Genomic DNA, 17476 nt, shown 5'->3' with positions numbered 1-17476 from the left:
AAAAAAGAAAAAAAAAAAGAAATTATCCAATTATCTCAAACAAGCAAACAAAAAACTATGATAAAATTGGAATGGTACTGGCAAAATAAAATAGACCTGAGAACCAGTGGAGGAGATGAGAAGATGCCGACACAACTACAGACACATTCAGCCACCTTATCTTTGACAAAGGGCCAAACACGTTCACTGGAAGAAAGATAGCCTCTTTAATAAATGGCACTTCCTGAGAGTATTTGGCTGGCCTTATCAGATACAAGAGTTACATTTCTTGTTATATAGAGCAAATAACTATATGAAAAAATATTCAGCATCATTGGTCATTTGAGAAATGCAAATTAAAACAACACTGAGATTCCATCTCACCCCAGAAAGGATGACTATCATCAAGAAATCAACCAATAACAAATAGTGGTGTGACTGTGGGGAAAAGAAACGTTTCTGTACTGTTGGTAGGAGTGTAGACTGGTACAATTACTGTGGAAATCAGTGTGGATCTCCCTCAAAACACAAGGATTAGAGGTCTCATATGATCCAGCTATTCCCATTCTTGGTATCTTCCCAAATGAATTAAAAACATCATGCCAGAGTGCTATATATCCACCCATGTTTATGCCAGTTCAATTCTTGATAGTTAGATCTTCAAAACAATCCAGATGCCCATCAACTGAGAAATATATTAAAAGATGTGGTCTCTTTATACAGTGGAGTGCTACTACTCAGCCATAATGAAGGATAAATTTGAGACTTTTATAGGTAAATGGATGCAACATGAGACCATACCCATAAGTGAAATAAATCTGACTCACATGTGTAAACATCAGATTGTCATCCTTGTGTGAGAATTTGGAAGAGTAAATCAGGTCTAAAATGGACAATATATATTTTGAAATGGGAAGTAACTGCTCAGAAGGAAAATAGAAAGTACGATAGGTAGGTAAAAGGGGGAAAGGATAATGGGAAAAATACTACTAGTGCCTCCTAGATCATTAAAAAGGAATGCTTATGCTGATATTGATTGGAGAAATTTTTATGCTCATATCTTCTTGTACCTTGAACAAACACTTTAAAGATACCAGCATGTCATGCATTAACTATTGTTATTCTTGTATTATTATGTTATCAAATGTTATCTTTTTTCTATAAAATAAACAAAATACTCATCTCACTCAAGAAGAAAAGGACCTTAATCTATATCCTTATAGAAGACATTATTACCATATGAAGGAAGTTAGGGAGCGGCTGGCAGTGAGGCCTCTGCCTGGGTGACTGGCAGTCCTGAGCTGCTGGGGTCTGCAGAGGATTCAAAATGACCAACCAAGAACCTCTTCCCAAAAAGGTTCAATTGAGCGAAACTGACTTCAAAGGTATGGCAATAGATGAGATAATTCTAAGATGGAAACAATATGAAGCATATGTTCAAGCTTTGGAGGGCAAGTACACGGATTTTTAATTCAAATGATGTAACTGGCTTAAGAGAGTCAGAAGAAAAGCTAAAGCAACAACAGCAAGAATCTGCATGCAGGGAAAACATCCTTGTAATGTGACTAGCAACCAAGGAACAAGAGACGCAAGAGTGTACTACTCAAATTCAGTACCTAAAGCAAGTTCAGCAGCCGAGTGTTGCCCAGCTGAGATCAACAATGGTAGACCAAGCAATCAGCTTGTTTTTCCTAAAAATGAAAGGTGAACTGAAATAGACTAAAGACAAACTGAAACAAGCTCAAAACGAACTGAGTGCCTGGAAGTTTATGCCTGGTAGGTAAACAAATCATACTCCCTAGTCAAGACTTCCCTGACAGTTCCACTATGAGAAAGCTGTCGTGGGACAGCCAAGTACATGTTTCCACACCAAGACTCAGACTTTGAGCAAAAAAAAAAAAAAAAAAAAACCTCGAAAACCACATTCTTATACTGTGCAGCTTGTAATGGTTAATGTAAAACTTATCAGATGAACCTTGTGTTTCAGCTTTTTTCTCTTCCCCTGCCCCCTGCTTCAGAGGCCTGATGCCGTCGGACTACTCCAAAGAAGTGGCCACCTTCGAAAATTTCCCCTTCTAGAACATTTAGACACTTGAGAAATGTTTCTGTTTGAAGAAAATAGAGGGAGAAACAGAAGTGTTTAGTCTGTGACACACTGTGTCTTCAGACGATTGGAGGATTGAAAACCTACAGAGATTTCAAATCATGAATTGAGCATGTAAAATTCCAGTTAAATGTAAAAACGGAATACACATCACTCTTGACCTTGAGTACAGTGACTTAGAGACACTGTATATCATTTTTGCCAATAAGACGGGACTTCGTGATTGTTGTTGAACTTCTGGGTCAAAACTCATATAAGGTGAATTTTGCCTTTGAAGCGTTTATTGCTTTAGTAGTCAAGAGACAAATAACGATGTTGGTAAAGTAGTACATATATTTTAACCATTGAGCTTAGGGCTCGTATTACTTAATAGAGCCTGAAATGGTTTTAATCAATGATTTGTTCTTTGAATCGTTACAAAAATTGTAGATAATCTTTTAACTAAGGACTATACAAAGGAGTGGTATCAAACTTTAGGCTTGAACTGTTTGAAGAATTATAAACATTCATTTCACAACAAGATTGTATAAGGATAATCAGCTGTGATGAGACTCACTGCATAATTTTTTCAATAGTGAACTTTCTGAACCCCTCATCCCATTCAACAGGCACATGTTAAAAGAGTGTTGTCTTTGGTATTAATGGGGGACTGTGTTCCTTCATTGTTTTTGAGCCTTTTGTGTTAACACATCTGATACTAATTTAAATGTGCCTTGAAAAAAAAAAGAAAGAAGGGTAAGGACTAAAACCCAGTATTGATAAGTTTTTGGTTACAGGATTGCTGTTGGCATGCAAGTCCCCATACAAAACAACAATTTTTCTAGTAGTCAGGCCATCAGGTGAACATCATTTAGTATAAGATCTTAGAGTGATCAACCAGATAATGGTATCTGTTCCCTGTTTAACAGCATATCCATACACCATTTCAGTACACATCCCTGGAGACGCTAAATGGATCTCTGTCTTTTACTTCAAAGATCTTTTCTATCCCTGTAGATCCTGTTTTAGTTACCTTCCTCATTGCTTAAACCAAATACACAACATTGAAAGTTAAAGGATGAAAGGTTTATGTATCTCAGTTTGCCTTTGAAGCGTTTATTGCTTTAGTAGTCAAGAGACAAATAACGATGTTGGTAAAGTAGTACATATATTTTAACCATTTAGCTTAGGGCTCGTATTACTTAATAGAGCCTAAAATGGTTTTAATCAATGATTTTGTGGAGTTTTCTGTTCATTGTTGGCTGGCTCAAGGCAAGATAGCATGGTAGATGATGATCACAGAACAGAAACAGTTCATGTTGAGCAGAAGACAGCAAAACAGTGAAGAAACAAAGCAGCAAACAACAAGTGGTTGGATCCTTCTCTGGTTTTAGTATAAGGGTATTGCCCGCTTCCAGGAATAAATTTTGGAGTATTGCTTCTCTTTCCATTTGTTTTAGCTACTTTTTAAGACTTACTTTTTCTGAGGCAGAATACCCAACACCAAAAGAGGGGAACGTTTAATTAGCTCAAAATTTTAGGTTTCAGTCCATAATCAGCGGTCTCCAGGACAGGGTGGCACATGGCAGAGGAGCAACAGTTCAAGAAAGACAGCAAAAGAAATGGTGGGAATACTCTCTTTGTGTCCCTTATATTACATGGAGGCTACAAGCATTAGGTGGTGCCAATCCAATCAGTGAACTGATCCAGCAGTCACCCACCTTTAATTTTAGTATTTTTAGTCTAAGCATTGCACTATGAATGGGTTACATACTCTAGATTCAGCCTTCTTCAGAAAACCTAGCCTCAACCACATGAGCCTTTGGAAGATAGACACGAACCATAACATTCCAGCTCAACCCCTAAAGACTCGCATGCATTTGCCCAAAAGGTATCTAGGATATCTCTAAGAATTATTGAAGTCCTAACAGTTTCAGTATTGCTGAAAAGTTGAAGTCCCAAGTCTCCTCTAAGACTTAAGGCAATCTCCTAGCTGTGAACCTTTGTACAAATGAAAAGCATGTTCAATATTTCCTACATTCAATAGTACAAGATTGACATTTCCATTCAAAAGTTACAAGTAGGAGGATTCAAAGGAATGGAACCAAAGCAAATCGAACATCTAGCATAGAAAACAGTAACTCCTGTAGGTAGTACCATGTACAACATCAAAACTAATCTGTGGCAAGCCCTGATCTCCAAAGGGTTTGGGTGACTCTGCCCCTACAACAGTGCTGGTTGTAGCTCCAAGGACTTCTCTCTTGGGCCTGCTCTGTTTTATCTTTTCAGTTTTCCTCAGATTGTCTGTTTCTGCCTTCTCCACCTTCTCAGGTCTCCACTGCCTTTGGCTACCCACTCACAGCTTCACACACTGCTTTCTCAGAGGCAAACTGACTGACCTCCCAGGCTTTCTGAAATCTATGTGGAAGTCTTCCTGACTCCACAACCCTTCCATTCTGCATACTTAAAACCAGCACCACATGGATGTCACCAAGATCTTATGCCAGCATGAGAAGTACCCTGGCTTCCCTCTCTATAGGCTGTAGAGGTCAAGTGCCTGGTTTTCTGAATGCTCTGAGTCCAATTCCGAGGAACAAATTATCAAGGACACCACCAATCTGGAATATGGTGCTGTGTAGGCTTCTTCTGAAAGCAGTCTTTCACCTTTGCAATTTTGAGGTTCCAAGGGCTGGAATCAGGCTGCTACTTCTGATGCCCTTAGGCCATCTTTTCTATTCCGTTGCTTCTCAGCAATCCAGGTCTTTCCTGCTGTATCTTTGCAGCCCTCAGCTTTATTGGTGTGTCCCTTCTGGCCAAATTAACATTTTAAATCACTCTGCTAGGATCTTTGTTCTCAATTCTCAACATAAATTTGGCTAAAAGCCTCCCCCCCAACAGTAGCCATACCACCACTGAAACATTACACTACCTTAAAATTTCTTTTACAAGCTAAATTAGTCCACTGCCCTTAATTTCAGTCTCAAGTAAACTTCCTGGACACAAGTAAAATGCAGAGATACTTTTTGCCAAGCCATATAATATTGTATGGTGCTGAACTATCAATGAAGTCCTTCTCCCCAGAAGAAACCTCCCAGGCCTGGTCTTTACTAGCAGGATTTCTATCACCCTTCTGGTATTCTGAACTCTGATCAGAATTTCCCATATAGTACAGCCTAAGGCATGCCAGTTCTGTTTCTTCAGTTGACATCTCTGAACCTTTCCTAACTCGTCCTCTTCCCAACAGGTCAGTTGCAGAGGCTCTTCAGCCACATGGCCAGGAAATGTCATGCAGCAAAAACTCCATTCCAGGTACCTATTTCATTGCAGTTAGGATTTGCAAGTAAATATACTTAATACAGAACATATAATTTATAGAATTATTTTATAATAGTCACCCAAACAGTCAAATAGAGAGGACTGCAAGCTGGCCACATACTAGAGACACAAAGAATCTGAGTGTCTAGTATTCATAAGCGCAGCTAAAGACCTAGAGCCCATGGAATGTCCTGTGCAAATCCATTAGGCCTAGAGCCCACAAAAACATCTCATGCAAGTCTGCATCAAGGATGTGCATTCAGCAGACCCAAAGGGAATTGGCAGAAGCTGGAAGGTCTGTGCCACCAGGATGAAGGATCTGTGCCACAGGTTGAGGAATCTTCAATGGAACCAAGAAGCAATGCTCAAGATAAGGACCATAACTCCCCTCAAAAGGAGAGCAGCCATCCTCAGCAACACTGAGGCCCTGAGGTCCTCCAATAATGACCAAAATGACAAGCTCCTCTAGCAATAGCACACCATCTTCCTTTCAATTCTCATTTTATGCTATTAGCAACAATTCTCAGGTGGCTCTTCAATGCCCAAAACCAAGCTGACATAGTTCATCTGGATGTTCCAAGTTGCCCATTAGTTCATCCACCACATAATTTCATTGAAAAGTTGGCGAAGTAGCAGTATTAGATCTTCTCTAAATTTCTTGTTTAACTTAGCCATCAATCCATCAGGGCCAGGCTTTTCTTTTTTGGTAGGTTTTTAATTATATCTTCAGTTTCATTGATTGATATTGGTTTATTTAAGATTTTTTTTTTTTTTTTTGCTTCAGTTGTGATAACTTATATGTGTCTAGGAATCTTTCCATTTCTTTTGTGTCTTCTATCTTACTTGAATACAAGTTTCAAAGTAAGTACAGATAGTCTTCTGGATTTTTGTAGACTCTATTGCAATTTCACCCTTCATTCCTAACCACATGGATTTGAGTCTTTTCTCCACTTTTTTTTAAAAAATAAGGTTGGACTAGGGATGGTCCATTTTATTTAATTTTTTCAAAAATCAACTCTTCATTGAGTCTTTCTATTGTTTTCTTAATCTTTTTTTTTTTTTTTTTTGTGGAACCAGAGATTGAACTCAGGCCCTTGTGCTTGCCAGGCAAACATTTATTCTACTGAGCTATCTCCCCAGGCCTGTTTTCTTAGTCTTTATTACATTAATTTCTCCTCTGATATTTATAATTTTTTCCTTTTTACAAGATTTGGGACTGACTTGCTTTTTTTAGAAGCTTGAGGTTCAACATTAAATTACTTCTTCAAGTTTACTTTATTTTTCTAACATGAGAATTCCCTGCTATAAATTTTCCTCAGAGTTCTGTTTTCATTGTATCCTGTTATGTTGTATTGGAATTATTGTTTAATAGTAGAATCTGTCTAATAACATATTTAATTTCATGAGTGATATACTGAGTGTTCAAGAGAGTCTTACTTGATTTCCATGTGTTTATGAAGTTTTTTTTTTGTTTTCCTTTCCATTGATTTCCAATTTTATTGAATCACTGTCTTATGATATGCATAGCATAATTTCAATTCCTTTGCATTAACTGAACATGTTCTATGAGCTAGTATGTTGTCTATTTTGGAGAATATCCCATGTGCAGCTGAGAAGAATGTGTATTCTTTTTTTTTTTTTTTTTGGCAGAACCAGGGGTTGAACTCAGACCCTTGCGCTTGCCAGGGAAGCGCTTATTCTACTGAGCCATCTCCCTGGCCCTGAGAATGTGCATTCTGATGTGGAGTGAAACACTTTGTAGACATCCACTAGGTCCACTTACTCACAGGTTTTGTTCAATTCCTATTTTTAATTGCTGATTTTTTGTCTAGTTGATCTGTGACAATGGGGTAGTAAGGTCCCCCATTACAGTTGTGTTAATACTTATTTGATTTTTCCTGTCTATTAATATTTGTTTTGTTTAGTGTGCTGGTATTTGGTACATGTATGTTTATGACTGTTATCTCTTCCTCTTGAATCGTTTCTTTTCTAAGAATGTAGTGACCTTCTTTGCCTGTCTTAGTCAGTCTTGACTTCAAGTTTACTTTGTCTGCAAGTAGAGCATCTGCTTCTGCTCTTTTCTAGATTCCTTTTACATGGAGAATTGTTTTCCATATTTTAACTTTCAGTCTATGAATTTATTTATTTATTTTACCAGGGATTGAACTCAGAACCTTGTGCTTGCCAGGCAGGCACTTAAGCTGCTGAGCTATCTCCTGGGCCTTTTTGAATTAAATATTTTTGTTGATGTTTTGTGATTCCTTGCATATTGTTGGATCCTACTTCTTGATCCATTCTGCTAGTCTGTTTCCTTATATTGGTGAACTGAGACGATTCATGTTGCTTTTTATAACTGAGAAGTATTCACTTATCCTTGTGAGGTTCTTTTCCTGTTGTTGGTCCCCTCCCACCTCCCACATTTAATTGTTTGCTTTTTCTGGTGGATTCATTCTGTTTGGATTCATGGAGTTGTACCCCTTTTACCTCTTTCTAGAATGTCCTTAAGGACATTTTGGAGTGCTGTTTTGGTGGTCATGAATTTCTTCATGTGTTGTCATGGAAGTACGTTATTGTTCCAGGGAAAATCAGTCTGGGTTGGAGGTTGTTTTGCTTTAGTGTTTGAAATATTTCACTCTAAGCTTTCCTCACCTTCAAGATTTGTAGTGAGAAGTCTGCTGTGATTCTGATGGGCTTTTCTTTATAGGCGATCTATTTTTTTCTCTTACAACCTTTAATATTCTGTTCTTATTTTGGATTTCTGGAGTCTTCCTTATTATGTGACTTTGTGCAGTTTTTTATCACAGCCAATCATAGGTCTATATGCTTCACTTACTATAAGTCAATTTCTTTTTCCATGCTTGGGAAATTATCTCCCATTACTTCTGCGAATAGGTTTTTAAGGTCATTTTCACTATCTCCCACTTTTTCTTTGACTCTGATGAATCTTATGTTATTCTTCTTTGCATCATCTTGCAGCTATTGGATTGATGTTTTTGTGATTCCTTGCTATTTTTAAGAATCTTTAATAAAAAATGATAGCTAACCACAGTTCCATCTTCTGGATTCTGTCCTCACATCAGCTCATTTAGCTGCATATAGATTTACTGGAATTTTAAATTTTCTGAATATCTGTTTGAATCTATTTAATGGATTTCTTTCTAATGTGCTTGTTCATTTTCCTGAACTCCACTATTTTGTTTTTATCTGTTTACCTCAAGGTTCATTATGGTCACCATCTCTGCAGGTATCTGAGAAACTATCTTTGATTTGATTTTTTTTTTTTTTTTGTAGAGCCTCATTCATCTGTTTTGTTACTTCTGCTCTTACCACTTCAGAGAGTCTAGGTGGGTGACTTCAAATTTTTCCATCTAATTGACCCCTCAGTTTGCTTTGGTGAGCTGGAAGTCTGAGGATGCATGTTGCTTAAGTGTCTTCTCATTTGCACTTTCCTTTTTTAGTTTAATTCCTGGGTTGATGCTTTTAACTGCTTATGGCAAATACCTTTATTGCTAATATTAGAATCCTTAGGAAATGACAGTTTCTCAGATATGTCTTGCAGTTGTAGCTGACTTTAGGGGTTTGAGTGTGTTAAAAAGGCCTACCTCTTCAATTTATTGAGATGAGAATTTTCAGGGGCTGGGGAGATAGCTCAATAGAATAAGCACTTGCCTGGCAAGCATAAGGGCCTGAGTTCAATCCCCAGTTCTGAGAGAGAGAGAGAGAGAGAGAGAGAGAGAGAGAGAGAGAGAGAGAGAGAGAGACAGAGAATTTGCTACCTATTTGACCTAGCCCCTGGTTCGGCACTGGCTTATAGTAACTGTTTATGACCCTTAGACAAGCTCAGTCTTGGCAAACCAGTAAGAACAAGTGATAGGAACAATTATGTTGCCTTGACTAAAGTAGTACAATCAGCAATAACGATAGGATCAAACACAGACTAGAAAATGACAATGTGTTTTACGTCTTAATTTGCTACCTTTAAATCTATGAACTAGATTTGTGATTACACAACAAAATCTAAAACAAACCAAAAAATTGCATACAGTAAATATTCCTTCAATATGGTGATTTTACCCTAAGGGGGGGGGGAATTTAAAAGAGGTTATGAGGGAAAAAAAATTGAAAAAGAGAGGGAAGAGATTAGAAGCAAGGCTAGAGGTCAAGAAAAATTTATGATAATTTCGGGAAACTGGTGAAGAAGATAGAAGGGAAAGAGGAAATAAGAGCAAGAAAAGAACAGAAAAGCAATAAGAAAACTAGGGAAATGTTCACACATAAAAATAAGAAAAAATCAAAACAAAAATAAAAACAAAAAATGAGAAAAGATGTTCTCTTTAGGGTGTGATTTTGCTGTCTCTGGCAGACTGAGCATAGCTCCATCTTCATTAGTTCTAGCAATCCATCTATAGATGTATAGCAGGTTAGTGGATAATCCCAGGAAGCCTGCACCTTTCATTCCACCAAAGTTCAGGCAAGTTTCTGTCTATGGGCCTAGAACTTGACTTTTTCAGCCTGTTATACTTCATGCCCCTTCTGTTGGCTTGAACTTGGATTCCTGCTGTTGAAGTTGGCTCCTTGATCTCCCATAGACTTGAATTCCCTTCTACCTCAGCCTGATGCTAGGAGCGACTAGATGTTGCCAGCCCACACCCGCTGTGATTTCAAGCTCAGTTGACCTCTCTACCAGCCTCTCCTGTGGGACATCTGAAAATGAATAACTCACAAGTCACCCTAGTCCATTATGTCCACTGCTCCATCCTACTGGTACATTTCTTCTGCATCTCTGGGGTCACCACACATCTGTAGGTTCAAACCACTCCTTCCAATCAGTGAGTCAGGGTCAGAGAGAAAGCACCACTTGCCAACTCATCTTGTGCATTAAGGTATCTCTTTGTAGTCTCCCTGTGGGCTTCAATTCTCACTTCAGATCCTTGCTACATCCTAGGGACCCACTCCCTTCTTTTTTCTCTTCCTCACATTTCTATATTCAACCAGTATGTGAACACTAGATCTCAAAGAGGCTGTTTTTCTGCTGTTCATCCCTCTGCCATCCTCCCAGAAGTACTTAAAATTGTCTTTAGGCAATGGCTACATAAAATGTTGGATTTGAAAGAGTGATAAAGATGTATCTACACTGGAACTCACTGTAGTGTCCCATATAAATCTATATCAGGAGGCTGATAAGTCTAAATGGAAAGCTGAACAGTCTTTTGCCAGAAGGATGAGAGTCTACACAGGAAGGCTCAAGACTTAAGGGTTAAAAAGAAAGCCTATTACAGTTATGTAGATTATATTTTATACCTTCACCGAAAAGTTATCTGATAAAACCACTATTAAGACACTCAATTTAGAAACCCAGGTAGCAGCGGTGAGGTGGTGTCTTGGGCCCAATGGCGACCGTGCAGGGTGGCAGCAGCGGCGAGAAAGGGCAGGGCGGCGAGACCTCCGTCACCTACTATCGGTTGGAGGAGGTGGAGAAGCACAACTCTTCGAAGGAACTGTGGCTAGTGATCCACGGGCAAGTCTACGATGTCACCAGCTTTCTTAACGAGCATCCTGGTGGAGAAGAGGTTCTGCTGGAACAAGCTGGTATAGATGCAAGTGAAAGCTTTGAAGATGTAGGCCATTCCTCTGACGCCAGAGAAATGCTAAAGCAGTACTACATCGGTGATCTCCATCCGAATGACCTGAAACCTCAAGGTGGTAGCAAGTTGCTGGTCCTACTGGATTTTGCCCATTGTAGGCGCTATTCTCCTGGGTTGCCTGTATCGTTACTACACTGCGGAAAGCAAATCTTCCTGAGCAGATCTTGTTGAAGCCTAGAAAACACATCCACTTGGGAGTAAAAATTAGACTTGCTTGGGGGGCTGCAGCAGTACCCCTCAAATCCTGCCAGTTACATATTCCTTCCCCTTAGAGCCAAGCCAATTGCCCCGACACCCACCTCCAGTGTGGGACCAGTGTCCTTCCTCTCTCAGGGCCTTCTTCCAGAGCACCTGCTCACTGCTGTGCCCTGGCCAGTGCTCCTTCCTGTCACTGGTTTCCACGAGTCCCTTGCACTCACATGTTTGTGTTGCTGGTTGCAGTTCACATTGCTGTGGTGGTGTCACCCTGTGGGAAAGATGCCTGCTTGCCAATACTTTGTCCATGACAGATTCTTTCTTTGTTTTTATTTTTTGAGACAGGGTCTCACGGTGTATTTCGGTCTGCCTTCAAACTTTGGGCAATCCTGCCTCAGCCTCCTGAGTGCTGGGCTTACAGGTGTGTACCACCATGCCCAGCTCCCATTAGAGATTCCTATTAGGGTAGCACTCTGGTTTTGAATTTTTTTTTCCATTTTTAAAAAATCTTTTTAAAATTCTCATTTGATTCTATTACTTACCATAAGGGATTTTAGTTGTGAAGTAAAAGTTGTGCGTGCCTGTTATTTAGGATGTGCCTGCCAAGTGACCTTCTCCTACTTATATGTGTTAAATTTGGAGAGAGATGTGGAGTCATCCCTCTTCCAGGCTAGTGTAGCTGGCAGCACCTCCACCCCACAGCCCAGATTCCTGGGGTGCTGGACAGATTGCTGACCTTTGCTTTCGGGGGTAGGAGCTGCCCTCAGAAGAACGGAGTGGACTGGGTGGGGTAGCTGAGCCCTAGCAAGTGAAGAGTCATTGTTTTTTTAAAAATATTTTAAAACACTAGTTTACTAGGACAGGAGTTTAGACCAAAACTTTTTTCTTTTGTTGAGTACCAACTTCTAATTGTCTCTTTTTGTCCTCTGTATTGGTAAAAATATAAATGTATAATTATGTCTGTATAGCTTTACCAAGGATTCTTACTGCTTTTTGTATATTAGCAAATTTTTGATTCTGTATTTTACAAAAGCAAGAGCGAAATAACTTGCATATAAAATGTCATTTGAAAATGAAAAATCATGACAAGAGACTGTTTTGCAAAAAAAAAAAGAAAAAAAAAAAAAGACACTCAATTTTCTAGCAAAACAGGATCTTCTGATATCCCAATAGAAAGTCAAGATTTCTCAACAAAAGGTGACTTATCTGAAATATGTTTTAACTCGAGGACAAAGACAACTGTCCTTAAAGAGAACAGAGGCAATTTGCTCCCACAGTCCAAACAGCAAGTGAGGACTTTTTTGGGAAAGGCAGGCTTCTGTCACATATGGATACCTCATTTTGGAGCAATAGGCAACTTAAGAACCAGAAACTGAACCCCTGAAGTGGACAACAGCTGCTCAAGAGTCCTTTATGGACTTAAAATGGGCCCTGAAACAGGCCACAGCATTAGGAGCCCCAGACCTAACTAAGAATTTATTTCTTCTTCATTGCTCAAAACATGGATTAGCCACAGGAGAGCTCGGGATCTGGATAATCTTTGACTGTAGATCCAATTTTCTGACAATCACACTAAAATGTGACAAATACATCATAACTCTTGCCTGAATTCCAATTGATTCCTTAATCTAGAGATATGGATGAGGTGGACTTGAGGATATTATATTTAGATCTATGTCTGAAAGCCTGATGAATGAAAAACCAGCCAGTCTTATGTAGAAAAAAGTATTTAAAGGCTTGACTACCATCCTATGATAAATACATTCATTACATATAAAAAGTATCTACTAAGAATTTTTTTTAAAAACTAGGAGTAATATTATATCACAGGACTCTTAAAACTAAAATAGTTTAAAATAGTTTTGAGCTCCTGATACCCAGTTGCTCTCCTCCCATCTCAAGAGTGTTGAGATTATGAGCATATGACACTATATCCTATATCCAGCTGGGATTTCTTTTGATGAGTATGGTTAAGACATACAAATCTAGGTAAGAACTGAATTGTTCACAATAGTCAAGAAAGAGGGAGCCTTTTATGTTACTCAGGTTTCCCTTTAAATGAATATCCAATAACTGTTATGGAGTTAGAAATTAGAACAGGTACCAAAATATTAATCTGATCTGGAGAGACAAACTAGCAACCTATTTCAGATTTTTTGTTTTATTGTACTGGTCAACCCAGAGCCTTTGCTCTGGGCTACATTCCAACCCCTTCAGAGTATTCTGAGACTGAGTTGTCCAGGCTGGGCTCGAACTTGTGATCATCCTGTCTCAGCCTCCCCAAATGCAGGAATTTGAAATATGTACCACTATATCACCTTTATTTAATATATTACTGACAACAAATAGAAAACTCAGAATAACTGTGTTGGTCAATCCTGATTGACTGGATTGAAAGATTCCTGGACAGATGATTGGATTATGAAGGCATCAACCCTCATAGTTGTATGATCTGTTAGGAGGTGGGGCTTAGTTGGAGTGGATCATGGGATGTGACCTTCAGACAATCTCTGGCCTCTAGCTCTTCCACTCCAGCACTTCTGTGTTCTTCACTAACAGGTGCCATGTCATGAGTTGAACAGCTTTCTCCCACCACATCCTTTTGCCCTGCTGTTCTCCCTTGGAGCCAGCCAAATTAAACCTCTGAAGTTATGAGGCAAAACTGATAGGTTCCGGCCCAAGAGTACAAACTGCTAAATTATATGGTCCTGATTCAACATAGCTGAAACCCCAAAACAACAGCTTATCTTCCCAATGACCACTTCCTCCTCCTTTCCCACTCCAGCCGTGGGTACAACTTCCTTTTACCTTTCTTGCGCACACAAGGGAGCCCCCAATCAGCTCCTTGTTTCACTGAACCTGCCCCTCAAGCTCCGCCCCTAGCAGAAATCCATGAAGTCCCTGCTCTCCATCCTGTGTGTCTGCAGTTAATACAGGTCTTCTCCCCACCCTCTTTTTTCTGCTTCTTGGGCCGTTGCTGCTGTCATTGCTGATAAAACCTAACAAAGATAAACCTCTCCTTTAAACTGTGGGTGTTAGGTATTTTGTTCAGCAAAAAGACTGTTAATACAGTATCTAAACACCAAAAGTATTGGCTCAAGAAAACTGGCAAGGCCACTGTAAGCTCTGCTCTACTTCTTTTCCAACCTTTAATTGGCCTATATTCACTCTGCAGAGCATTCTTCTTCTCCTACCTTTAGTAAAGGTAAAATGCTTCCAAAAAAGAAAATGAAGAAAATTGGCAAGTACAGTGGTAAGGTGACAAGGTCTATTCTAAATTTTGTCTCTTTTTTTCTTCATGAAAAGATTAGTCTTCAGGTTGGGTGTTCATTGTAGGAAAATGACTATGTGCTCCATATGTCAGAAAGTCTCATCTTTTACCAGTTAATAAATGTCCCCAACTTTCTTCAAATTGGCCTACTTTGAAGCATGGGCCTATACTTGATCTACCTGGGAAGGCCTGGAAATGCCCAGTAGTTACTGGATTTAACTGTCTAGCTTTATTTTGGTGACTGGCTAGGACATTACAATTCTTATTAACTTAGTCCAGACCAGGAAAGCACCTGCCGTTGATTGCAATCAAATCTACTCAAACCAACCAGTAGGTGCTACATGTGGGGGAGCAGAATAGACACTATGAAGACACAGTGGTGTCTCTGCTTATAATTTTGTTTATTTTGTCCCTTTTATTGTGAGTATAAGCTTCTTTTAGGGACCATGATTTATTCTATTGTTTTATTCCCTTAGGCTGTCAGAGTGACCCCCAAGCAATCTCTACACTATAATCTATTAAATGATACCCATCCAGCATGTTGTTAGGTGACAACTGCCATGACAATCATCAGAAAGAACTATAAAAGGAATGAAGAGGTGGCTTTTTTCCTTTTTTTCACTGGGATTGAATTCAGGGTGCTGGCACTGAATTTTCTACATCTCTAGCCATTTTTGAGACAGGGTTTCACTGTAACTAAATTTCCAGCTGGCTTCAAATTTGTGATCCTCCTTTCTGCCTCAGATTCCTGAGTGCTGGGATTAAGGGCTTATATCACCATGCCCACCCCTCCCACCTCTATTTTGTATATCCTGTCTATAACCTCCCACTTGGAGTGGGCAAAGTTACTGAGTTTTATCTATCACGTCAACCTTTGGTCAAGAATGAAAGTATCCTTTGATACTCTATTGGTGCTTGGTCTTGTCATTGGTCCTACAATTCCAAGTTAAAAAAGGTAGTTTGGGACTAGAAATCACAAAGTTAATAGGGAGAGGCAGAATGAGAAGCTACTCTAGACCCTGCTCATTCATTCCTTTATTCCATAGATGATTATTTGATGGGTATTTACCATTCATTACAGTCTAGTGCATTTACTTGTTGAAATTATAAACAATTTTATTACATATAATAATTGTGGTTAACATGAAACATGAAGGAAAATTTCAGGATCCTATAACAGTTCATACAAGAGGGTGTGAAAAGACAAATTAATACAAAAAATTAAAAAGATTTTAATTGGTTGGTTTTCATGGTTCTTAGGAACTCTGGGGCTGCAAAATGGTCACACAACATCTAGGTACAGAAAAGTAACCTACAGATATCTTACTTGGTTACAGCTTTTTTTTTTTTTTTTTCTAATTGAGTCAGCTGGCCACAGAGGATCTGATACTCAGAACACTCAGCTATCTATTGCAAAAGTATACTCTGGTTAGGCTTTCAGCTAATTTATGTATTGTTACGTTCTGGGTGAGGACTACAGTAAGGAGGGCCTAATTTTTTATTAGTACATGTTTGCAGTACATGTCATTTACAGCAATTTTGGGGAGTTGGTACACGTACATAATACAACTTGTTTCTCTTTTCAATTCTCTCCTTCCCCACCTTTATTTATTTATTTAATTTTATTTTTTATTTGCGGAACCGGGGATTGAACTCAGATCCTTTCGTTTGCCAGTCAATCACTTATCCTACTGAGCCATCTCCCCCCCCCCTTTTTTTTTAAAGCAGTGTCTCCCCAGGTAGTTTTGGCTAGGCTTGAATTTACTTTGTTGGCCTCCAGATAATCCTCTTGCTTTAGCCTCTCCAGGGATAGGATTATAGGCTTGGGCCACCAACCCCGGTTTAAGGTGGACCTCATTTTATTTATTTATTTTTAAAAAATTTTTATTTATTTATGTGTGTGTGGCCAGCTCAGCCCACCAGGGGGCAGGGCTGGCTGGCATGTGGTGATGGGGGATTGAGCCAGGGCCCCTGTGCTTTGCTAAGCTTGTTCTAATAAGTAGGTGCTTTAGACCACTGAGCCATCTCACCAGCCCCGTGGACCTCATTTTAATTTAACAAAAGATTTTATGTGGGTGACAGAAGAGCTTTCTAAAAAAGTGACACAAACTGGGTAGAGCCACCTGAAGGATGAACAGGAGTCAAGCACAGGAAGGGAAGCTTGGCAAGTTATTCATAACTCAAAGGTCAGTAATTAGCAGTTTAAAAGCTTGTAGAGGTGGAGGGGCAAGGTTGGCTGCTGGGACCCAAAGAAGTGCAGAGTACAGCAGGTGGGTATAGGTACTAGGTAGAAGCTAAAAGAAACAGGCCCTCGGAGTGACATAATTTAGCCCATCGCAGGCTATTTCTTGTAGGAACTGGCAACTGGGTCTGGCGACTTTTCCGACCAGTCTGACTCAGCAGGTTCCTCATCAGCACCTTCGGGGTACCATTATGCTTCCTCCACATCTCTTGCCATCTCATCCTCTGCTAGCTATCACATTTCCCTGACCCCTCGACTTTTTTTTATCAGGGCTCTTCTGAGCGCTCTTATTTTACTTGTCCCTCAGCCTGCCACCCCCAATGTCAACGCTGCAATCTCTGACCTTCACGTGACCGTCAAGGTCAGAAACAATCAGCCAAGTCGGTACTTTATGGTCTTTATCAATTTAAAGAGGTCTTTCCCAGCCGGCACCATTTGATCGGTCCAATGGCTTACCCATTGTCCATACTTATTGCTAGGCCACAACTATTTCGGGGGGAGAGTTTTATTTCTGGCTTGTCCCCGGCCACCGAGAGAAGGGCGCCGCGAGAATAATCCCAAATGTTCCTCTCACAAGTCCCGGTCTCCTCTTCTTTTCCTCCACGCGTTTCCACATTCAGCCTCCGTCTCGGCGCCGCCGCCACGCGGCCTCAGGGGACTCCGCGAGTCCCTCGGAGCCCGGAGGGAGGTAGCCCCCCTCCCCCACCCCCGGGTGCCGCGGGGCGGCCGGCCGGAAGCGCGCGCGG

The 17476-nt window shown here is 39.9% G+C and overlaps 2 pseudogenes; both read left to right on the top strand.

Moving 5' to 3' along the window:
- Positions 1-1306: 1306 nt before the first annotated feature.
- LOC101567257 lies at positions 1307-2196 on the top strand (annotated as a pseudogene).
- An 8561-nt stretch (positions 2197-10757) lies between these two features.
- On the top strand, positions 10758-11522 carry LOC101566866 (annotated as a pseudogene).
- The last annotated feature ends 5954 nt before the right edge of the window (positions 11523-17476 follow it).

The sequence above is a fragment of the Octodon degus genome, unplaced genomic scaffold, assembly GCF_000260255.1.
Source record: "Octodon degus isolate 3935 unplaced genomic scaffold, OctDeg1.0 scaffold00003, whole genome shotgun sequence".
NCBI classification, from domain to species: Eukaryota; Metazoa; Chordata; class Mammalia; order Rodentia; family Octodontidae; genus Octodon; species Octodon degus.
This window is presented reverse-complemented; position numbering and strand designations above follow the sequence as displayed.